The sequence below is a fragment of the Festucalex cinctus genome, chromosome 15 (assembly GCF_051991245.1).
Source record: "Festucalex cinctus isolate MCC-2025b chromosome 15, RoL_Fcin_1.0, whole genome shotgun sequence".
Classification (NCBI taxonomy): Eukaryota; Metazoa; Chordata; class Actinopteri; order Syngnathiformes; family Syngnathidae; genus Festucalex; species Festucalex cinctus.
Genome location: NC_135425.1, coordinates 19,679,097 through 19,703,583, shown reverse-complemented (window position 1 = coordinate 19,703,583; position 24,487 = coordinate 19,679,097). Strand labels below are relative to the sequence as shown.

Sequence of the window (24,487 nt, the reverse complement as noted above, 5' to 3'; positions counted from 1 at the left end):
CATTTGTCTCAGACAGTGATGCTACATATTCTTGTTTATTTGTTCTTGTATTATTTTGTCATGTATTATAGTCACACTACTGCTGATATTACTACGTTATTTGCAAATACGCTAATTTTCAAATCATTTTTATTAAAGAATGAAATGAAAAAATTGAATTGAACATATTTGCTAGTCAAAAATGTTTACTCCACATCGGCAGTTACTCTGAATCGTATATTATTCTGTTTACATATTTATTTCAGCATAAATTTCTGTCCATAGTTAATACTGCTGGTGTTTGTTTCATTTATTGATGCTTTATTTTTGGATGGCATGTCTTCATTCGCATATATGTCACATAATATTAATATGATGTGAATACTTCCATTCAATAAATTTGCTGAATCCATAATAAATTGCGAGTTAGGTAGGAAGTATTGCTATGCATTAACGAATCGCTATTTTCACCCACCCGTACTGCTGACTATTCCTTTTGCTCATCACATTTACGACTTTAGGCAAGGCAAGTTTGTATAGCACATTTCATACACAAGGCAACTCAATGTGCTTTACACAAGGGAAAACAACACATAAGCATCAAGAAGCAGTAGTTAACATTCAGAGGAAGAAAAATAAATGAAATTAGGCTACAAAATTTACTAAAAAGAACATACAATAACAATCTTAAAACAATATTCAACAAACTTTAAAATATTTAACATAAGGAAGTTTAAAATAATAAAAAAAAAAACACTGAATTAAAGCTGTTTAAAACTCATTCACTGCCAGTCATTATAGAAAATTTTTACATTTCCAATACTCATGTGATATTACATTCAATAATTATATATAAACCGAATCTACCAAATAACAGAATAGACTCCCTACTTTTTGTCCCGTCCCGTTCTTTTATAATTGACAGCAGAAAAATGTAGGTTTGCCAAAATACAGCCATTTCTCCCATGGACTCTGAAACTGTGTTTATTTCCTATAAAATGGGGCAATGATGTCATCTACCGGTGGTTGGGCATCAGTAAAGTTGTTTCCAAGTTTGATATTTACAGTGGAGCATGCTCAGATTCGCCCCCATTTAGCACCGCTCTAAAAAATACAATTGACAAGTATACTTGTCAAAGGCAGTGAATGAGTCCCTAACCAAAGATCTAAGAAAAACGCAAAGTTTTTAACCTGGATTTGAAAGCATTTACACTCGGGCCTGACTTCACTTCTGTTGGCAGCCTATTCCATCTGTGTGCAGCATAATAGCTAAATGCAGCTTCACCATGTTTGCTTCGAACTCTGGGTTCCACTAGTTGGCCCAAGTCTGTGGATCTCAGAGCCCTGCTGGGTTTGTACTCAATCAGCATTTCTTGGATATATTCAGGACCCAAACCATTTAGTGATTTATAGACGAGTAGCAGAACTTTAAAATCGATTCGGAGACAGTGTCTTATTGTACATACAGAATCTTTCTTTGATCTTTGACATTATTATTAAAAACTGAAGAGCGCAGGAGTTGAAGCGTTTATTTGATTCTATTCTGTCACTTGTGATACAGAATTTGCCAAAGGTTTAATGATATCACTTTGTCACATTGCTTTTCAGTCCAAGAAAATGTTATATTTCTCCTGTTTAAAAAAAATAATAATATATATATGTATTCCCAGAAGCTCACGCTGCTCCCCTGGCTGCGGCCCAAAGGCATTCCACTGTGGCCGTCGGAGGCAGGATCATCCATGAGTGAGAAAGAAACGCGCGTGGCGGCGAGAAGAGAGGAGGAGGCCGCAGATCAAGCTTTGGTGCTTTGCTGGTGAGTTATAAAGCTCATGACAGATGCTTCTCTTAAAAATGCGCCGGTGTGCTCTCAGGGCTCGAAAGCATCCGAGTCCTCCGGAGAGTTGATGGTGCTGAAACCCTCTCACAACTGTCAACCTGCATTCTTTTTTTTCCACCCTTAAAAAGACACCACATACATCAGTCACTGAATCATGCAGCATAAACATGGAGAAACTACAGGGAAAAGTGCTCTTGTTTCCTAGGGGAGTACGCCAAACTTATTTGAAATATCCATAAAGTAGTATTTATTTTTAAACTACATTGTAGCACTCTTACTGTTGAATTCATATATATATATATATATATATATATATATATATATATATATATATATATATATATATATATATATATATATATATATATATATATATATATATATATATATATATATATATATATATATATATATATATATATATATATATATATATATATATATATATATATATATATATATATGTGTGTGTGTGTGTGTGTGTGTGTGTGTGTGTGTGTGTGTGTACACGTCTGTCCCTCTGTCCTCTGCCATGGAGACACAAGTGTGCCGCACATGTTCCAATCAATGTCATGCCAAAAACCTCTGTGGAAGCTCTCTGCGGAACAATTTGAAGGGGAAAAAAAAAAAATCTGCAGTTCGATTTTTATGCTGATTAAAACTAAAATTGGCATGTTGAGTCCAAAATTGCAGACATGTTTTTTTTTTACCCTCCAGATAAGCAAAATTACACTGATTGGCTGTAGAAAGTAGAGTTTTCTTATACCGTTTTTTGGCCCCCGATACCGATACGATACCCAGCTTTGCAGTATCGGCCGATACCAATATTTATTTATTTTTTATTTTTTTTCTCAACATGAAAAAGCTGTCCTGCTATTGGTACAGAGCATTCAAGGGCCAATAGGATATCTTAGATCGGCATGCAGTGAACATGTCACATACCAGTGAATGTCGTGCACCAGCAAGACACAAGATGCTGCATTCAAAATCCTATATTAGCGTTAGAATTAACTCTTTGACTGCCACACGTTATGAAAAACAAAAAAACAAAAAAACTCCACAGTGCCATTTCGCCAATTACGAGCATTCATCAGATTCCGTCACCGTCACATTTCATTGTAATTCCATGCACCAGCAGCCCATTGAAAAGAGACTCAATGTTGCCATCTGCTGGCCATAGTTAGGTGGTGTTTTTGATTCCACAGCCCATTGACCAGGCAGTGCTGCACTTAAACGTTGCTCCGTCCATTTAAGAAAAAAAAAAAAACGTAGATGACGTCATTTCACGTTTATGGCAGCATACATTGTGATTTTACTAATCGTTATTAAACGTTTTTGGCAGTCAAAGAGTTAATGGTATCGGCATGTTACTTGTGAGTAGTCACCGATACCACTGTTTTAATGCAGTATCGGCAGAGGTGCCGATACTGCATTAAAACAGTGGTATCGGTGACTACCAGTATCAGTATCAGTATCGGAACAACACTAGGAGTAAGACTGTAGTCAGAAGAGCTGAATCTGATTGGACACATCTACAGACAATTGAAACAATGGGTCAGTACCATCCATATCTGCAAACAGAAAGTTATATTAGTAGGAATTAATTCGGATTAGTGTTAGCTTTTCTCTTCACCTTGCAATCATGGGCGTACCGTTGTAAGTTTTTGTCTTTGTGTAGTTTTGCTTGATCTTTTCACTTATCATGCTTTTATGTTAGGATTTTGATGCAGATTTTCCTCATTTCCTTTAACCTTGTTTGTAATCATTAATTCCTTGCCTCTGTAAAGCAAAATGGATGCGCCGTGCGTATGAATCGAGCAATACAAATAAACTTGCCTTGCTTTGCCCCCAAAGCAGATGTCTGGCATCTTACCAAGACTGACCTGTGAGAGGCAGCGCGTTGCCACAGGGCAACCAGACTCTCAGTAAATACAAAGAATAAGTAGCAGAAGAAATACAAGCAGCGAGGCTAACGTTGAGCTTATTTGGTAACTACTGTACACTGCAGTAGCAAACTAATAATGAGTCTGTGGATCGACTGAAGTCTGTATTGACCGCACAAATAAGGATGATGATTTCTGGTTATAAATATTGAACAGGTTTAACATTTAGGATTGTTGCCACCTAGATTAGCACTCACTACAGGGTTACTGCTCAAGATAATCTTGTCTGTAAGTGACTTTATTGTTAGTAAAATTTGGTGTTGTTATCGGTATGCAGGAAATGAAGTTTTATGAATACTGATTTTGATGGAAAGTGGCGCTGGATGCTCAAATTCAGCCTGATTACACTGGGTAACACGTTTCTATTTATGTATTTATTTTTTATAAGTAAGGTCTGACGGTTGGTTTTTATTGTTTTGGTGTGGAATCCAAAACTGGTCTCAGTTTTTCTTTATCAACGTGAAGTTTTTGACCTATAGTATCGCTGTTTTCTTAAAATATAAATAAGTAAAATAAATGTGTATGTATGTAAATAAAACACTGAGATGGAATAACTACAGGCTTTGAAAACTAAAAACAAACAAACAAAAAAACCCCCAGCATAAAACGAGACAGAAATTCCAATATGCCCAAGGTTAAAGGTTAAGAGAAAAGCTAGCACTTGCTATGTTAGCACAGCCAGTTGCCACATAGCTGTATACCAAATAGTAATCACCTCTTCTTACTACAGACTTACTACAGCTAATTAGTGGAATTTTGCTTATCTGGAGGGTAAACTGTGGAGCAAAAACTTGATATGTTAGCGAAAAAAAACAAACAAATTTTGGAATGGGCATGCCAATGTTAATCAGCATTAAAATCTAACGCAACAGAATTTGATATACCGAATAGTAATCACCTCTTCTTACTACAGACTTACTACAGCTAATTAGTGGAAGGTTGCTTTTTTGGAGGGTAAACGGTGGAGAAAAAACTTGACGTGTTAGGGGAAAAAAAAAAAGAAATTTTGGAATTTGTATGCCAATTTTAATCAGTCTAACTCAACAGAAATTGTTTTTCAAATTCTTTCTTCCCCAATGTTATTGTTACGCGTTACATGCACAGTTTGCACAGCGAAACGCTGTTATTGAAGGAGCCACAAAGACGTCAAAGCCAAGGAGAGAGTGCAGATGATTTCCATTCTATGATTCCAAATGAAGCGATGCGACGTATGATTCAACTAATGCAATAACAATTATGTTGCCTCGTAAATCACTCTCGTAATTCCCCCCCTTCTCGGCATGATGTGAAGCGGGGGAGTCGCAAGCTCTGCTGAGTGTGCCAGGTTTAATCTGTCAAGCGCGGAGCCGCGACGTGCGCCTCAGCGTGATGAAGACTGATTGCGCGGGGAGGCGTGCGGGAAGGATGGATCATAAAAATCGATTCGTACCGCAAAGGTGGCTCGGTGGCGGGGGGTCTCGGGCGGTCCAGCGTGGACCGGAGGACAGCTGCAAATTGTTTGGGGTCAGACGGTGTTAAGTGTCGCATCCCAGCTGGAACGCTCCAGTCAGCTGAGATCAAGCTCACAACAAGAAGCAAAGACACAATAGTTATTGCTAAGGATTGTATTTCGACAGGATAGTCCAGATGACAAGGATGAAATTAAACTGGAACTGACGTTAAATTAGAAGACAGTGCGTTTGGGACTGACTGCACATCGTAAAAGGGAATTCAACCTTAAACACGTCTTGACAATATGTTAGATGTGACCTCACTAGTCTAAACATGACATTCTGATTAATATTACATTTGTGGAACATGAGTTATGCATCAAAATCCAACTGTTTTTATCAATCGCAGGGGGCAGCCATTTTGCCACTTGCTGTCGTTCGACTTAACATCATTTGCTCCCAACAACGTGTAAATACTTTTTTTTTTTTTTTTTTAATATTTGAAATGTCCCAAAGACTTATTTATACGTTTTATACATTTTATTTACTCCACTAGATGGTGCTCTAGATTTAAAGATGCTATTGCAAATGTAATCAATTTTCATTTCACTGGGCTTTATCTTTAAACTCAGAGCACCATCTAGAGGAGTAAAAATATTGCTTCATGTGCTTCATGAAGCTTCGTTTTACCATCACTACGAGACAACCAGTAACTTCCTGTTTCTCCAAAATCGATACCTGCTATAGTCCCCGTCCAGAGATAATGGGCATTATGTGTGCTGAAAGTCATCATTAACTCATTTGCTCCCAATAACTATGTATGTTTTTTTTAATGTTCTAAATGTCCCAAAGACGTATTTATACGTTATTTTTATTTTATTTTATTTTATTTTATTTTATTTTATTTTATTTTTATGCTAAAGCATACAGAAGGCTTTGATGCAGCCTCTCAACTGCAAAGAACGGTTGCAGAAACAGGTAGTTATTACACAAAAGGCCAGCAGGTGGCAGCAGAGCAAAGGAGATCAACCAGAGCCATGTAGAAAAAAAAGCTAAATTACTTAGAATTTTGAATAGATTTGTGAAAACTGATGAAACAGCTCTCTTCTCATGCTAATTGCTGCAAAATGGAAACAGATAGAAACATACTTTTTTTTCCTGATGAAAGAAGAGACTTGTGGGCCTTGCAAAATCAGTCAAAATCCAGTAAAACAGCCGGGAGCGAACGGGATTGCTTCTGTGAAAATGGCCGGGAGTGAAAGAGTTAAGACAACGACCAATCACACCTCACCTGTTTTCTGAATCCGAGCTGTGATTGGTTGTTACCTGAGATCTGAGCAACTGTGATGTCATTTTCACTGGCCAGCAAGTGACAAAATGTACTCGACTGTAATTAGTTTTTTACCGTAGCAGAACACAACAAAAATACTAAACTGCTTTCCACAAGGCGCGTTTTGGTTATCAAATGTGGAGATGCGAGATTCATTTTGACACTTTGCTCAACAGTCTGGTCCTGCTTCTCAAGATTTATGTACGACACCAAGACTATGAATAGTCATGGGACTAAAAAAAAAAAAAAAGTTTCTCTGATGGACCTGTTGGTCGATACCATGCAGTAGCAAATGCAGTACTTATTCATTGATTTCCTTTGAGGTTGTTTTTCATGGGTTGGAAATGCATTGATTTAATGGTAAGTGGAAAGACCCACACTTTGCTTTTTCTGTTTATTACTTTGGCAAGAGCTGAAAGAGTTTCTCAAAAGACAATTCCGAATGTTTGATATCAACAGGTACGAACTCCACAAAAAGCAGAAAACATTACTTTTCTAAAAACGCTTGTACATGTTTTCCTTCTGTCGAAAGTAGACAAAGAATGGAAGTCAAACAGGTGACGGTCCCAAAAGTAATCTGTGCTTGTTAGGCCGTGTAAATTGTGTGCATTTCCCAGCGGAACCGTCTAACCAAACAGTCTTTACTTTTGGAACTCCAAATTCAGACACATGGTGTGCTTTATTCATTCCGGGAATAAAATACAGACATGATGTATGTATTTGTAGCAACAAAAAAAGTAAGAATGGAGTTGGTAGTCATTCACACAATTTGTGTCACTGACTTCTGTTTAGTTGCCAACCTCCCTAACATGCCGATTAGTGAACAAGCACCAACTATACTCAATTGGTCTCTTACAGTTGACTGTTCTTTATAATGTACCAGTTAGTGTACCATTTGCGTCTGCTCCCTTGCATATGTTAAAAACAACTTAATTCACTCAACGTATGAGCGAACTTTACATTTTGTACCCATCAGTGAGTTTGTGCTTGAGCGTGTATAATGTATGAAGTGACTAATGTCTTACACAACCTCACAAAGTTAATGTAGCTCCCTCCAACATCCTGCCACCAGAATCGCCGCTGGCCTCTTATGCAAAACAGTTTGGCACAACACTTTTCACGCCCCTTCACACGCTGTAACCGCAGGTTGTTTTGCCTCCGATAATCTTCTCGGCCATTTGTAACGCTTATCGATTGCCCTCAAGTACGTCGCCTCCCAGCCGAGCCCCCCATCATGCGTCCAGTAGATGCGACGAAATCATCCAAACTCTTGACCTTGTGAGGTACGTGGATGGATCCGCACATGCGTAGGTCATCCTCTAAATCCATCTCGCCATGTCAGCTGATGCATTTGTGGGCAGTTTGTGGGAAAATAAAAAAAGAGTGGAGCGATCAGCTTTTGACGCATTGGAGGCGGCAGCTATGGGGGTGTCTCAGATGTGGTAAACAACGCCGACCTCTGAGAAGATCCGTGCAGATGGATACAGTCAGATTTTCGTGCCCAGTCTAGCGCAGAGTGCAGTTTAACACATTCACTGCCAGCCCAGCAAAAATGCATTATTTGACATCTTTTTCCGTCAATGGCAGTCAATGAGTTAAGATGAGATTTAACCAAAATTGACGGATTTTTAAGCAAAATTTGCCTTAAAAAAAAAGAAAAAAGGAAAAAAGGATGCTGCAATATAATCACAATATATATTGGCACATTGTGTTTAACACATTCACTGCCAGCCCAGCAAAAATGCATATGACGTCTTTTTCCGTCAATGGCAGTCAATGAGTTAACTGTGCACAATGCACATGGGCGAGTTTTCTTTCTTTTGGTGTTCTATAATTCAAAATGTATATTTGTGTTGCATTGTGGGAGTGAACACAGCCAGCTTGACTCAAATTGAAACGGCCTCACTGGTTTCCAACTTATCACTTGGTGTACAAGCACACTTTTAATCATTTGTTTGTTACCATATCATTTAGTCTGTAACTTTCCAGTAAGTGTACAAGTATAAGCATATCTACAGTCATTGGTCTGTCTAAATGAACAGTCCATGTAGAGGGAAACCTATTGTAATTGGTCTGTCCAAACACTGGGCACTGTATTACTTTCTTTAACATGCACATTTTTCTCTCTCTAACTGATCAGTTACTGTAAAACAACCCACCACAATTCTGGGTTCAACTCCTAGATGAGGCCTTAACTCATTTGCTCCCAATAACGTGTAAATACGTTTAAAAAAAAAAATGTTTTAATTGTCCCAAAGACGTATTTATACGTTTTTTTGTTTTTTTGTTTTTTTATGTTAAAGCATACAGAAGGCTTTGATTCAGCCTCTCAACTGCATAGAACGGTTGCAGAAATGGTAGTTATTACACAAACGGCCAGCAGGTGGCAGCAGAGCAAAGGAGATCAACCAGGGCCATCTAGAAAAAAAGCTCAATTACTTACAATTTTGAATAGATTTATGAAAACTGATGAAACTTAGCTCTCTTCTAATGCTAATTGCTGCAGAACGGAAACAGATAGAAACATACTTTTTTTCCTGATGAAGGAAGATACTTTAATCTTTAATCTTTTGATAGGTCCCATGCTTTTATAGCCATTGAACACAATATTCTGTGGGCCTTGCAAAATCAGTCAAAATCCAGTAAAACAGCTGGGAGGGAACGGGATTGCTTCTGTAAAAATGGCTGGGAGTGAATGAGTTAATTTACTTTCAGTTAAAAGGCGTTCTTTCCGAGTTTGCCCATACTTTCAACTTGGTCACCTGAAGTTTGGTGATTAAATAACCAATGGGGTAATCCATTTTTTAATAGGATTCTTTAATGACAGCCATACTTTACAGTAATTGATCTAACTTACCAGTTAGGCTACAAGACCATCTTTTGTCATTGTTCTATATCATGTAAATTTACTGTGCAAGAATAACTTTTGTAATAGGTCTGCCCACTAGTTAGTGTACAAACATACCAACAGTGTCATGTCTGTCTTCACATATGTTTTGGTGTGTGAGTATTGGTGAGCGGTGGGCGGTGCCATAGAAACACACCTGTCACCTATTTGCAATCAGCTGCTAATCAGTATACTTAGGTTGGATATATAAATTAAAAGCCATTTTCATATAGTGTAGCCTAATGGCAGGACTTTATTGGCAGGCTTCTCGGCTTGTTAAGGTTTATCAAGCATGATTTGACTGTTGTTTAACATTCTGTACTAATTTAAGCCTACAGGATTAGTATTGTTTATATATTCAACTCTTCAAATGATCCAACATCCATAACCTGGTATGTACCAAAACACAGTTTCCATTTTGACATAGCGAGTTGTTGTGTTGATGTTTTGTCGGTGTTGTGTTATTTTTTATCCTGGCATTGTGCGTGCGCTTTTTATTCAGTCCATGTATTTTGTGCTCCTTATGTTTATGAACTTGTACATTTGAGTTTGCTTTAGGATTCTGTTCAGTAGTCATTGACCTTTCAAACATACCAGTTGGTGTATACCAGGTGTGTCCAAACATTTTCATTTGAGGGCCACATACAGAAAATCAGAAGGATGCAAGGGCCACGTAATGTTATGAAGAGAAATTGTGTTTTGTCCTAAAAATTGTACAAGTAATTTATTTATACTTTTGCATATTTAGAAAAATGCTACAGTATATAAACCAATTTATTTGTAATATGGCAGTAGGGTTATTATAGTTTTGGAAGTTTTCATTTTATTTATTTTTATTTTTTTTATTTATTTTTTATTTTTTTTATTTAGTTAGTTTTAATTAGTTTTCAGGGTGGTTCTATTAGTTTTTTTTTTTTTTAATTAGTTTTAGTTCTTTAATAAATGATTAGTTTTAGTTTAGTTAGTTTCAGTATTAGTTTGTATTTTCCTTTTTTTTCTTTTTAATGTGTATTACTTGTGCGCAATATTTAAAAAGAAAAACATGGGCGCAACGTCATTATTACGTTTTATATCAAAATTAATCTACTAAAAATTTAAAAATTACATTTAAAATCACCCCTAAAGGCTCATGCATTAAATTAATCACCACATACTAAAACGACATTTTTGCTATAATTATATTTCGTTTTATTTTTAGTTAGTTTTGTAAACTTAAAATGTAGTTTCAGTTAGTTTTCTTTTTTTAAAAAAGCATCTTCGTTTTTGTTTCATTTCGTGAACGAAATTGGTGTTTTGAATTTTAGTTTTTTTTCGTTTAATAGCACCTGTGTTTTTCGATACCTCCCTTCTTTCTTTGACCATCCCCAAACATTTTAGTTTTAGTTTTATTTGAACTGAGTCAAATACCATTTTTAGCATTTGTCGCGGGCCACTGAAAAATGGACGGCGGGCCGCAAATGGCCCCCGGGCCGTAGTTTGGACACCCCTGGTGTATACGAATACATATTGTCCTTGAAAAGACCATATTTGTATGTTTTGATGATGGACCCGACTGTTCGGCTCAAGTATTTACCGTTTTCCGAGCAGTCTCTCTCGGCTTTGCTTGAATGATTGGTAGAATGAGTGACCCTGTGCTTCAATCTGTTTGAGGTTGAAGCAACTATATGTTTTACAAATGGCGACATATAGCTCCAACCGCGTGATTTAGCCTCACTGCCTCCTTTCAATATGTTGTCGCAGCTTCAAACCTGCCCTCAATCAAACGGTAGACACGGTGCAGCTGTACCGCAGCAAACACTAGATTTCCTCCCCCCCTTCAACAGATGGCTGTGATTTGAAAATTAAAAAAAAAAAATGTATTCTAGTCGTCAACATTTTGCAAACAAGTTGGCGGCATCACCTGAAAAGCCCCGGCTAATATAACCTCCCTTCAAGGATAATTGGAGTGTGCATGATTTTTCAGCCACTCTGGTAATAACAAAGCCGCTCTTGTCACATTTTTCAGACCTCCATTTTTCTTTTAATTTTAACGCTTGTTTATTCTAATTACATTTAGCAAACAGGAAAGCAAAGCGGGGCCGAGGAGATCCACACTAATTACATTAGAGCTGGAGGAAGATTAGCGCGCGTGATGAAGTGTTTTGGCCGTTGGCGATCCCACCGAGCGAGCTCAATAACTTTAAAGCCGTGCCCGGTCGTTTATGAGATTGAGCTGTCGTCCGAGGCATCACTCACGTTTAGGATACGGCCCCCACCATCTCTATCGGAGAGACCTCACGAGGGATGCTAAAGGGGCGGAGGTGATGAGTTTGACATTGCCAAGCAACTGATTAGAAGAGCCTCAAGCAAAAACACAAACAAGTTTCCTGTTAGAACACAATGGCGGGGAAGTCAACCTTAAAGATTTCTTGACAATAATCTGATATGTGCCACCTCACTAGTCTAAACAAGTCATTTTGTTTAATATTGCATTTGTGGAATACGAGTTATGAAGCAAAATCCAGCCATTTTTTTTTTTATCCATTTCAGGAGGCGGCCATTTTGCCACTTGCTGTCGATGGAAGATGACATCACAGTTGCTCAGGCGATGACCAATCACAGTTCACCTGTTTTCTGAAGATGAGATGAGCTGTGATTGATTGGCACCTGAAATCTGCGCAACTGTGATGTGATTTTCACTTGACAGTTAGTGGCAAAATGTCCGCCATCTTTTTTTTTTAGACTAGTGGGGCTGCATAGAACATATTGTCAAGATTTTTTGGGGTCGTTGACTTCATCTTTAAACCTTCATTATTCATTCAGTAAAGTGGCACTTCTCTAAGTTGCCTCTAAGGTTGCACAAACAATGTCAATAAGGTCTATGATAGCCCTAAATAGTAAGGGGAAAAATAAAACCTCAATCCTGGATTGAAGAGCTTGCATGATGTGACAAACATGAAGAGACTTGTGAAATATGCCAACTCTGGTTTGTTTGGCTCGGGTCAATTAGATTACCAGCTGCATATTGCTAGTCGGCGCCCTGCAGTTAACCTCGAGCATTTTGTTTTGTGCACGTACTGTATGTGTATGACTATATTGTGTGTTTTCTGCCTTCTACGCCGTCAGCTAGCGCTCAAACGTCTCTTTGTGACAGCCACTATTTTGAGTCGAATGTCGCTCTCACCACTGTATATCCTCAACAGTGTCTTCTGTTTGTGTGTGTGTGCATTTGTGTTTGTTTGTTTTTGTCTGCACCTGCTTCAGGGATGACGAGGTGTTGGCGGTACGTTCAGCTTGCAGTTTGCTGCAGTCACAATGAAATGTCAATACTTATGACGCTTCCTCTGTGTCTTTTGTTCTGCCAAGGCAGTGGGAGAGTGATGGAACAGGAAGTGGGAATTTTTGTGACGTAGTGAAGTAGAACAGGCTTTGTCCTGGTTGCTCAGTAAAAGACAAGTTGATCCTAGAATTATTATTATTATTATTATTTTATTATTATTGTTATCGTTATTGTTATTGTTATTATTGTTATTACTACCACTACTACTAGGGCTGGGAATGTTTGACTGTCTCACGATTCGATTCGATTACGATTTTTGGGTCTACAATTCGATTCGGAATCGATTCTCGATTCAAACAATTTTCGATTCAAAATTATTTGATTGACAAATAATTTCTGCTTCAATTTATATATATATGCACAACATTGTCATGATCTACTCCAAATGACAAATAGAGACATTAAAGTGTCTTTTTTTTTTTTTTTTTTTTTTTTTTTTTTTTTTAAACATTTATTAATTTTGTATTGTAAGTGCCTTTTTCCACAAAAACAGCATGTGGGCTACAACTGCCTTTTCCCCTTCTTCTTCATTTCTAATTAAAATAAAATCGATTTTTGGATATTAATACAGATTCGATTAATAAATGAGAATCTCGATTCTTTTATGAATCGATTTTTTTGGCACACCCCTAACTATTACTACTACTCATGATAATAATGATGATAATAACAATAATGATAATATTGGTATTAAGCATTGCAAATTTGGAGCCTTCGAATGATTTAAAGGCTGACTTGGTGCCAATCACAAGAAGGAGTCATGCATATCGCCTATGAATTCCTTTCAACTACACATTTCTGTGCGTATGTTTCCTTTGAGCTCACTGTGACGGTGCTAGCGTCTACAAAGGCAGTTTTTGTGTGTGCTGTTCCAAGTTTTAAACACAATCTTTACACAGGATGAGTACATACCTGTGCATCCAGTTGCCACAGATGCCACACGTTTTTTTTGTGGCTTATGGCTTATCGGAGCAATCAACTATGAATTTGTTTTTCGAAAAAAAATGTTTTTTCCATTTCAATCATGTATTTAATTTGTAAAAGGAAAAAAGACAATATAAAGCAATATTCTTCGATGTTGAATGAAAAGTTTACCTTTTGTTAGAATCATGACTTTTAAGTGTTTGATTTATAGCCAATATACATCGTAACTGTTTTCTGAATGGCCCCGAGCACACTATTGTTTGTGGGTTTTTTGTTGTTTTGGTCCCCTTGTTTGGCTGTTGTGCTAAGTCGCTGACTCAGACGGGCTGGCCACACAAAATATGGCAACGCCTCACACTACTGACGAGGAAGTCAAAGCTTGCCAATAAAAGTAATTGAATTTCTCTCCAGTGCCAACGACATGAATTGAAGTGAGAGCGCAACATCCTCAAGCCCTTTTTTTTTTTTTTTTCTTTCCAGGTTGAAGCTCATTATTTGTGCCTCAGAGGAATCAAGAATATCATTCATACAAAGATGTAAAAGAAAAAAAGATTATATATATTTTTTTTTTACTCTTTAATAATTAATTGAACTATACTTGAGGACATGTTTTGAATTATACTGTACTCAACTCCTGCCTATCTCACATATCTCCCCCTCCCTATTTTTACACCAAGTAATTAAAATAGCTTAAATCTTAAATCACATCCTCATTAGTTAAAGTGTTGACTCATCAGGCCTGGATGTTCTGCAAACATAAACTTACATGGCTTTAACAAATGGAATTAATTGTCAAAAGGATTAAATGATCACGAAGGTGCAGGGAAACATTGTATCACAAAGTGGAATATGATTCACAAAGTGCCGAGAGCTGGAAAACGGCGGAATTCAAAAACACATTAAATAATGATTGCCAAAAGTTACAAACGCTCTTTAAAAAAAATAAAAATCTCACAAAGGGAACAAAGTTGGTGGATAATTTTGAGGATGGTGGTAGAGAAGAGATGAGCCATGATGCATCGATTTGAAGCATATGCCAACTGTAGTGGGTCCCAGTGTAATGAAGGCATCTTGTAGTCTTCAGTCAATGATTACTAATTACTGCTTCTCACTCAATAATTGCTCAAAGGGCTTTCTTTATCAATATATCGCATTTTTTCATTATTTTCTGTGTGGGGACAAAAAGAAAAGAAAACCAAAAACAGCAGGTTCATTCTTCATAAATAATTAGTAGCGAATCAGAAGTGTTTATGTAAGAAAATGCACTTTGCAGAAAACAATTACCACAACTTTATCTCCGATTTTTGTACTTTTAACAACCATTATTTTAATAATAAAATTATTATCTGTATGTAATATATTACAAGTGTGGATGTAGCCCATTTTAGCAGAGGTAGCCACCATCTTGAAGAGAACCTTAAGGCATAAAATTATTTTTTCTCAAAATACAACTTATTTTAAGAGGGTGACAATATATTTTTGAAAGAAAAAAAAGTGTATATTTTCAGGAATAAAAAATGTTTTAAACAATTTCATATGTTCAAGACTAGGGGTGTGAATTGCCTAGTACTTGACGATTCGATTCGTATCACGATTCACAGGTCACGATTCGATTCGATACCGATTAATCCCGATACGAATTTATAAGTCGATTGTTGCGATTTTTTTTCATTCAAATTTAGAAAATGCTAATCAGTAAGCTTGTAGAGTGTAAGATTTATATGAAAATGTATTATTTATTTATCTTATAGAGGTTGTAATCTGTTTCATGTTTGAACAGCATTAAAATAAAATATTAAGGCTTAATGTTCCGTTCATATAACATTCTTCCATGCTCTAGGTGTGAATCCTAAAAAAAAAAAAATCTATTCTGCCGATTATTGAATCGATTCGAGAATCACGCGATGTAGTATCGCGATATATCGCCGAATCGATTTTTTTTAACACCCCTATTCAAGACTAAAGATTGATCAGAAAAAAAGTTGTCTTTCGAGTAAAATGTAGTATTTCCTCTGGATTAAAAAAAAAAAAAAAGTTTTGTAACAAGTGAAACTCAAAATCCACCCACATAGACAAGTTTGAGCCAAGCACCTGCTAGCTTTCTCTCGATACCTGGCATAGATTTACCAACTAATTCTCCTTAAATCCTTGCGCGGGCAATGAGAAATTATTTCACTTCCACTCTTTAAAAAAAAAAAAAAAAATATATGTACGTTTTTATCTTTAAAATATAGAATTTTATTCTTGAATACCCAACTTTATTGTCTTTATTAATATAGTGTTAATAACAGGAAAAAATCTTTAAAAAAAAAAAAAAATATATATATATATATATATATATATATATATATATATATATATATATATATATATATATATATATATATATATAAAAAGTGAGTATCTGTCAAGCTAAACAAGCTATTAATAATTACATTTTCCATATGTTACCGAAGAAACTATTCTGACCTTATTACTACTGGTGTAGGCAGCACTCGAGTCTCAAGTAGCCTTCCACTGTGAACTTCTCTGCAAAGTTATTATGGAATGGAAAAACTTTTTGGAGTCTCATCCAGCACTTGAATGTCCCCGAGGAGCCTCTCAAGTTTTTATATACAAGTGCTCTTGCTCAATGAAGTTACATGACATGCACTCGTGCTGTGCTACCTTTTGTACCAGATGGGCAATTAAAAATATGGTAAGCGCACGCTGAGCGCTGGGTGCAACATGGTCACATGTGGAGAGATTACCTGGGAAAAAAAATAAAAAAATCTTTAAAAGTCCCTGTCTGCACTCGTTGCTAAAAGTCTGCACTGCTGCATTTGTAGGTTTTAAATGGCTAGAATGTTGCTGTCTGGAGGTTTATACAAAGACACAATTGATCAATTAAAACTGCATAATGGCATTAATGCCTCCAAACAATAAAAAAAACAAAACATTTTGATAAAATTAGGGATGTTCGATACCACTTTTTTTCAGACCGATACTCTGACACTCAGTACTCACCGTTACCGATACCAACTGCCGATACCAGTAGTACATTTTGACAAAAAAAAAAAAAAAAATCACTCAAAGATATTTTTAAACAAATATATTTCCTTTAATTTTGACAAAAAACAGCACAGTCACTCTCCAATAGTCTTAACGCTCAAAATAAAACACAAAAATGCTCTTTTAGTTTAAGATTCACAATGTTGAAGTATTTCCAAACCGGTGAAGTTTTGGTGAAAAACTGCTGCAAGCTAGCGCCAGTTACAGGCAAGGAGGACTCACTTAACGTCTTCCCCCTCTGCCATCGGTCGCTTGTACTCGTCTGCGTCACGAGTACTCAAGTACTTGAAAAAAGGCTGGTATCGGCCCGATACCGATACCTGGTATCGGTACTCGCACATCCCTAGATAAAATGATTCTACGTCGAGGTAAAGAAACGTCACTCTAGCCATGCTTTTCTATGCTTGTAATGGATATTTACAAGAACAAGCCACGCCATGTGACCAGATTATGTCTTTTGTTTTTGGACTTGGCAAAGCCGATTGTCCAAGGTTATTCTTGTATGCCAACAATGTCAACAATTGTATGTTTTTAATCCTGAGGCTCCTCGTGTTCAGTTTGTATGCGAGACAGCAGCTGTTGTGTTAGAAGTCTATATATACCGCGTCTTGCACATCTGTTCTGTGCAGTCTTTCCACTATTTATTTATTTTGACAGGAATAAACTAGAAGGACGACTCTTGTTTTTGTCGACAGGCTCCCATGCGCTCATTTTCTATTTCGTGCTGAGGCAAGTCTAGTTTAGCCTGTTTGCGTGTTTTAGGAGAAGTGCTATGCCTTGGCAAGGTATAGCACATCTACTAGACTTCATTTTAGACATGCACGAAACCCCGTATATGTTCTTAGTTGTTTTTATTTTAATTATTATTTTTTTAAACCTTATAAAGAGCCCTGGGTTACCCGTTTTCTAACCCGGTTATTTGTTTATATACAGTCTTCCCTCGCTATAACGCGGTTCACTTTTCGCGGTCTCGCTGTATCGCGGATTTTTTTTAAAGTGCAATTTTGCATATTTTTTTGCAGTAATATACCCATTTTATAAAATTTATGAAGTTTTGAACATTATCAATGTTTGAACAAGAGAGAAATGTGAGAACATGTAAATGCCTCAATGAGAAAAGTGTCTAAATTGTGTGGTAGGGGATTTTAGAGCCTTAAAACATTTATAAGAATTGTAAAACATAAAGCTAACTACATCGCGGATTTCATTTATTGCGGCTATTTTTTGGAACCTAACCCCAGCGGAAAACGGGGGAACACTATAAACACATTCACAATACGAGCCTTACTTAAATACATAGATTTCTCTGCAGTGTTTCCAAATGACATGAATATATCTTTTATTGACCCTATAGACGAGTGGTTAGCACGTCCGCCTCCCAGTTCTGAGGACTCGGGTTCGAATCCAGGCCCCGGCCTTCCTGGGTGGAGTTTGCATGTTCTCCCCGTGCCTGCGTGGGTCTTCTCCGGGTACTCCGGTCTCCTCCCACATTCCAAAGACATGCATGGCAGGTTAATTGGATGCTCCGATTTGTCCCTCGGCGTGAGTGTGGATGGTTGTTCGTCTCTGTGTGCCCTGCGATTGGCTGGCAACCAGTCCAGGGTGTCCCCTGCCTGCTGCCCAAGGCCAGCTGAGATCGGCTCCAGCACCACCCGCGACCCTTGTGAGGACTAAGCGGTCAAGAAAATGGATGGATGGATGTTTAAATATTCAGTCAGGAAGAGACTCTGACTCGCCTCTCCAAGAGGGAGGCATGGCTAGGATGCCCATCTTTGGGCGACCCAAAGTCGACAGGAAACCACCCACACCCAGGGCGCTCCGCCAGCCCCACCAAGGTTTTCCGATGAGTAGTGATCCCTCCCACTATCTCCACAGCCTGCTCGGCTTTTGCTCTGTTTCACTTCATAGTCACAAAGTCCACTCAAATTTGGCTTGTTTGTTGGTATGTGTCTACACGACTTAACATGGAGCACAAACGAGTCTTTAGGCAACTGTGAAAACAACGGAGTATTGTATTTAATTCAGTGACAAATTAGCTCTAACGTGAGAGTAAGCGGGAAATAATCGGGGTTTTATCTCTCCCGACAGCAGGCAGGTCCGCGTTGAACATACATGGTAGCTCAAGCAGATAATCGACGATAACGACGTACGTATTTACATAAGCTGTTTGTGCCGTTCCACCTCAGAACTCTGCGTCCGTGGGGATTCGTCTCGTCTGCAAAAGTGTGGCCTTTGTCGGCTTGTTTTTGCGATTGGGGGCGTTATCTTTGGCGGATGGGCTCCGATTTCAGTCGACTGTCGATAGCAGCTGCCGTTCTGCGGCTCTTCAGTTAGAGGGCCGACCTCCAGTTAGTGTCAACCCCCATATGCCCCTCCCGCAACACCTGCCCGTACTGGTATTCCGCCAGGGTGCTCGTGCATTTAGCATGAGTTATGTCACTTCGGTAAACGTGAGTGGCGTGAGCGATAGCCCCTCATGACAAACGTTTACAAACGAGCTCCAAGCCTGCATCTGGCCGTTGGACAATTAGGTGGAAAATAAATAGCATGCAGGATGAGAGCAAACATGATTGAAATGAAAAGTAGGGAGTTTATTTGTGTTTTTTTATTTTAGAGCTGCTCTGCATGAAAAAGCCTTTTTAGATAAGTGCAAAAATGGACGTGATGTAATTAAAAGATTTGTGAATGGGGGATGTTACAGAACAGCAAAGCATTCAGGTGATTCTGGTATGTCATAATGGAAATTTTAAAAGTGGCTGCGAGATAAAACAGACTCACTTTTAATTGATGCATTTGGAACATTGCTATGCAAATTGCATCTATATGACCACACGTTCTGATTACTGAACCGTGCACAGTAGGAAGAATTGCATTTTCCTCATTAAAATATGATAGTTGTTATGCTAAACACATTGTTTTTTACATGCTGTCAGTAAATGCTCATCCATTTTATTCAATTCCAGTATTATTTTTGCTTTGTTTTGGCACCTTGCTACTGTGGTAACGACAATAGTTGTGGGTCACCTAAAGGGCGGACCTTCGTTGGTTGACAGAAAATGGAAAGGAAAAAAAATCTATTCATCCATTTTCTATTGCTTTCTTTCTTGCATTTCTTCCTCAGTAGGACCAAACGATTCTGTTGGTTGTTCTGCAAATAGTGGCTGTTTAATTCAGCTGTGAGTTTGGAGGCCATTCTTTATGCCAAATCTTTAACCGTATTACCGGTTCATTCCGATTTATGTCCTGCTAAACTGGGGTTTAGAATGAAATAAAGAGGACTGCTACCAAATGGAGGAGCCATATGTCAGCTAATTGTGAAAGATGCCATCTCCACATAATGTAAAATTATCTTTGCCACTCTGCAGGGAATTGCTGGTTCTCACACTTTTGTACACGTAAGAGACAGGCTGGATGCTGCTGTTTTGATTAGTAACGGAGCTCAAACAGCTAACACTCAATGCCCGCGTGGGAATGATAAACTGAGATCATTTCAATGTAAAGTTGATTCCCGCATATTTGCGGTTCAGCGTTCACAAATTCACGTACTCGCAGATGTTTTTTTTGGGCAACTTCCTGCGTTATTTGGTGATAAACTCGCCGAGTCGCGATTTTATGGAGCAGGTAAAAAAAACAAAAAAAAAACGGGGGGAAGCAGAAACACATATTTACATACAGAAATTGTTTTATTTTTCTTGTAAAATACCATCTACGGTATGTGCAACAAACCGTTGCTGTTAGCCGTAAACATGGGAAAAATTACCCATCAAACTAGTTGCCCGCTCAACCAAACTTTCAAGGTGGACACAGGCTCATAAAGCTAACGGCAGCCATATTACATTTGTGATTGAATACGTGGTAGCACCCATGTTTACTGCAGCTGCTTTATTCATGATAGTTTCACCAAACTATGACTAAACACCACATAAAAAAAAATGAGTGAAAATTGCAATTATTGCTGTCTTTGTGGCGAGCTTGTGTTTGCTTCGCAGTTTTAAGTCGCTCAGGGCACAACAAGTAGCCCCTCCCTAGCTTCACACCTTGTTGCCATGGTAATAAAAGCAGCGATCAGGCTGCAGCCGGAGTGAGCAGTGGCTCATTTTCATGAGTCAGGACCGCCCCCCTCTAAATAGCGGGATTTCAACAAATGTGGGTGAAAAAATTGTTTTGCATTCTTGATCCTTAGAGTATTTGGATGATAAAAAAAAAGAAAAAGTGTCACCTTCATTTTATAAAGACACCTGAGACTGTCTAAAATCGTAAAAACAAACAAACATGTCTCCTTATAATGTCACGGTTGGGCCGAATGCTTGTATCTACCAAAATCACTATTTTTCAGGAAATGAAAAATAGGCTATCATACACACACAGTGACACACATATCCAACAAACCGCACCAAAATGATGTTCCTTGCTAACATGCTAAACGTGCTAATTTATGACACTGTTAATGATACAAATGGTAAGTGCCACAACAAGCCGTGCAAATCAAAGTCTTGAGTTCACGGTGACGCCCCTGACTGTACAAAAGCCTGAAATAAATAAACACTTAACGTTGTCTTCCCAAACGCTTTCCAAAGGTCCTGGTGCCATGGAGTAATCAATAAATACAACAATGAGCTGACTAACCCTGAACATTATAATTAATATACAGGGTTAGCATACAGTATATTTTAACAAGACAAGCCTACTCAAATGTCAAGATTTAACCTTTCTATTTTCACTCGTTATTCTCTCAAAAAAACATCTATACTTTCACTATAGACCCTTCCAGCTGACGTCACCGCTTAGCTTCCGCTGCACCTCCCGGAGGGCAAACATCCCATAACAAATGAACGTAGAGAGCTTGATTTTCGGCGAGCGCTTTCGTTAAAAGGCGGGAAATATGTCAAGTGTCACAAAAAACATCCCAAGTAGGACACTACATTATTGTGACTCATTGAAACCAGTCGTTTGAAGCCGCTAGCTACAAAAAAAAAATAAAAAAAAAATGGAGTTTGTTGGGCGGCAAAGTGATAGTGGAAGCCTAAGGTATGTTGTTTTTGGTTGAAACAGTACGTCGATCAGTACTTTCATGGTGTAAATTGTCATTCACGAAATCGTTTGTGTCCGGATATAATCGTCTTGCTGTATATGTATAAGTCTTCGAGCTAACTTAGCTTGCTAGCTGCTAACAAACAAACCGCACATTTACTACTCTTCCTCAGCAGAAAACAAGCCAGAGTTAAAGTGTTAATTGTGATAATCGTGTTAAATCGTTAACTTTTTGTTTAAAATTACTTGAATACTTATGCAAAAAATTTATGAAATGACCCACTGTATATGAAAAAGATAAAAAAAAAAAACTACCATAGTTTCACGCTAGCCACCGTGTTAGTCTTTTGCTCCTCACGAAAGAATGTTCTCATCTCTCTTTGAGCCATTCGCGCATTAGCTGCGCACAAGTTCACCATAGCATCGGTCGCTGATTTATCAACTGTTTGACCGATTTTCTAGCTCACACTGATTGTTTTCTAATTCACTCGCATTGATGCGTTGCCCGCCACTTCAACGTGACGTCACACTCGAAGAGTCTGTAGGCAACAATTACGTCACACTGAGTTTTACAACACTTTTCATTGAATTTTGATTTTCAAGAGCGCTATTTTCAATACTTTAAAAAGCATACAAATAACTGACTAAGTGGGGACAGGGGGACAGATCACTATAGTGTTGTTTTGGGGGGAAAAAAAGAAAAAGGAAATTAGCCATATTTGGACAATGGACATACAAGGTTTCCGCTCGACAGGTGACTGTGACAGCAATGATAGTTAGTAGGGGTGTTAAAAAAATCGATTCGGCAATATTTCGCGATACTACAGCACGCAATTCTCGAATCGATTCAATAGGCAGCCGAATCGATTTTTTTAAATCCATTTTTGATGGAAAAATATTCAACAAAACGTCTAAATTTCACACCTTAAGCATGGAAGAATGTTATATTAATGGAACATTAAGCCTTAAGCCTTAATATTTTATTTCAATGCTGTTCAAACATGAAAAAGGTTTCAACCCGTTTGTTAAATACAGTGGCTCACAGTTATAAGACTCAAGTTTCAGATCAAGAAATAATACATTTTCATACAAATCTTACAGTATACATTGTACAAGTTTACTGAATGGCATTTTCTAAATTTGAAAACAATCGCAACAATCGACTTGTAAATTCATATCGGGATTAATCGGTATCGAATCGAATCGTGATACGGATCGAATTGTCAGGTACTAGGCAATTCACACCCCTAATAGTTAGCATAGATTCCCGTCTGTAGCTTTAACGCAAGGATACTCTTGACATTGACAAAACATTGGGTCAACCTCAGAAGTAAGGTAATACTTCAAAAAAAAAAAAAAAAAGTTTAAGATCTGACTGTTGGCTGCCATTACTCACCAGCCCCCCTCGAATGAGTTTGTTTTTCATTAGAGGAGCAGAGAGGCTAGAGCGGTGCCATCTTTACTCATCCGCGCCTCGCCCCTCCTCGACCCCTGCGCGCCAAACAAATCCTTGTGAGTGATGAACCTTCGGGCTATTTGGACATCTGTCTTCTCCCTCGTCGCCGCGGCAGCGAAAAGGTCCGGCTACAATGTCACGGGCTTCCTGCGACAACATGTATTAACATCGGGTAGGGACACCTCCGCGGCCTGGGCCTCGGAGATCGGCCATTAGCGAACGTCAATCTAGCGAGGGGTTGTATGCTACTGCGGGGCAGCTGGGAGGAAGAAGCGCCTTAAGGTAAAGAAGGTGTGATCATTACGGATTGATTTAGGCTCTGGATTTTTGGCCAAGTTGTTAAATGTATAATGTACTCTCAAGTTCTGTGGTTCTCAGTAGGGGTGCGTACAAGGGGTAGCGGCAGCCTACTCTGCTTGCAAAAGGGAACTCTTCCTACAGTGTTGATGCAATACAAATGAACACATTCACTGCCATTGACGGTTATACACGTCAAAGTTCCATTTCTTATAGGCTGGCAGTGAATGAGTTAATACAGTAGCTCCTTACTACTGTATTTAACCAAACCATATACTTGTATTTGTTTTTCTTTGTCGTTTTCTCAAGGGAAAAAAACTAAACAAACTTCTAAAACTTTTGACATGAACGTCTACGTCAACCTGACCAGCTGGCTGAATGTCTAATAACATGAAGCCAAACTCGGCGTGAAGATCTAACGCAGAGATAATTACACCTGGATCACTCTTAGCAATGTGTCTGTTGTCATATGTTCATAGTTAATAGATTTTAAGCCCTCAAAAGTTGCGTTAAGAAATGTGATGCGATGTAAATTAGGATTGACTGAGAGTATGGCTCGTTAATTCACCTAACAAGAAATAATGAGGGAATTTGATGTCTGTAACTTTGCGTGCTTTGCACACAGGACTTGGCAACCATGACAGACTGGGGGGGAAAAAAAATAAAAAAAATACTTTTTCTTTCTTTCTAAATGTGCTCTAAAGTTTGTATGGAAGTCATTGGTCAAATAAAGTTGTGGTTTTCCGCTTAGGGCAGAGAAGTGTTGCGATGAGCTAAAACTGGCTAGCAACTAGAATTACATAAGTGAGATGGATAATATTGGAAGTAAAATTCAGTAGGAAATCAGACTAAATGTAACAATGTACTAAATTACTACAAAATTCAGTTATTCGAAGCTTGCCTGAGACTTACAAGGTATATGGAATATTTAAAACTCATTCACTGCCTTTGACAAGTAAACTTGTCAATTGTATTGTTTTAGAGCGGGGATAGATGGGGGAGA

General features: G+C 38.1%; 1 protein-coding gene across 2 annotated transcripts in view; it reads left to right on the top strand.

Annotated features, from left to right (window-relative positions):
* Positions 1-24,487, top strand: part of brinp1 (bone morphogenetic protein/retinoic acid inducible neural-specific 1) — a 214,413-nt gene that overhangs the window by 26,965 nt on the left and 162,961 nt on the right. Inside the window, exon 2 of one of the 2 annotated variants that reach the window (XM_077497593.1) lies at positions 1,650-1,792. The gene's annotated coding sequence lies outside the window, so the exon portion shown is untranslated. Of the gene's footprint in view, positions 1-1,649; positions 1,793-9,650; positions 9,799-24,487 lie in introns of those variants that run through there. The other variant, XM_077497592.1, reaches the window with a different exon arrangement.